Below are 1129 nucleotides of genomic sequence, written 5' to 3'. Positions count from 1 at the left end.
TGCCTTCTCATCCTCTCTCGCTTTCTCGCAATCTTTGCGTACGTATGCGCGCCGATCTATGTGTGCACGACTGAACCGCGCAGGGGCGGCCGAGATGGCAGGATCGCGCCAGTAGGGACAGGGGTATATCGACCCCTGCCAGATTCGCGATTCTTTCTGCGACAGAGAGGGCGAGAGCGACCAGACGGAAAGAGGAGGCAGCAACGGCGAGGGAGGAAGCGGGAGATAGGGAGGAAGAGAGGGAGCAAGACGCAGATAGATCGCCGTGGGTCGAAGTGTGACCGGGTGACTCCGAGGTAGGGGTAGGAGCGATGACGTCATGGATGTGCGAAAGAAAGGGTACAACGGAGTGAGGCGGAGAGGAGCAGAACTTGGCCGAGTAGGCCGACGCACACACCGTCACCGTGCGTAAGAGAGAACGAGAAAACGAGAGAAAGAGAGAAAAAGGAAAATGGAGAAAAAGAGAGACAGATAAATAGATTTATTACACGTTCTGGAAAGGCTCTTTTCAAGCGCAATTAAGCCACAGTGAGCAAAAAAGCAAAAAAATTTTTTTCCGCGCAAGAATGCCGGAACAGAGTGCTGGTCACTGGACAGTTTTTTTCCCAGTGCCTTTCTGATTTTTCACACGTTACGCTCTATAGGAAAAACGAAACTTGGAATTCAAAGGGCATACTTAATTCATTATGCGTTCAAAGTGGGGTCCCCGATTGAAATCTGGGGGAATCTCGACGTCGCACGTAGAAAGATCGCGATGAATTACAAGAGAACGTTCGACGACGTTTGTATAATCCCATCGTTCCGCTGACGCGATTCATTCGGAAAGAGCAATCTGGATCACGCAATTATCCGCCTTCGCGTGTGTTGCTTTATCCAGCGGGTGGAACTTAAATAAATCCACAGCGTATCGCGAGATGAAGTTTCGACGCTTCCGGAATCGTCTTTCGCAGCTTTGAGAACTAATTAACGTAGTTTCTACGGTATTGTGGGAATTACATATCACACCGACACAATAATGTAAGGCTTCAGTAACACAAGATTACCATTGCCAACATAACGTGGAAAGGAGGAAAGGAGAAGTGAAGGGAAAGAGAGAGAGAGAGAGAGAGAGAGAGAGAGAGAGAGAGAG

The sequence above is a fragment of the Odontomachus brunneus genome, unplaced genomic scaffold (genome assembly GCF_010583005.1).
Source record: "Odontomachus brunneus isolate Ranch 3 - 2012 unplaced genomic scaffold, Obru_v1 Obru_scaffold_010, whole genome shotgun sequence".
NCBI classification, from domain to species: Eukaryota; Metazoa; Arthropoda; class Insecta; order Hymenoptera; family Formicidae; genus Odontomachus; species Odontomachus brunneus.
Note: the sequence above shows the minus strand (reverse complement) of the source record.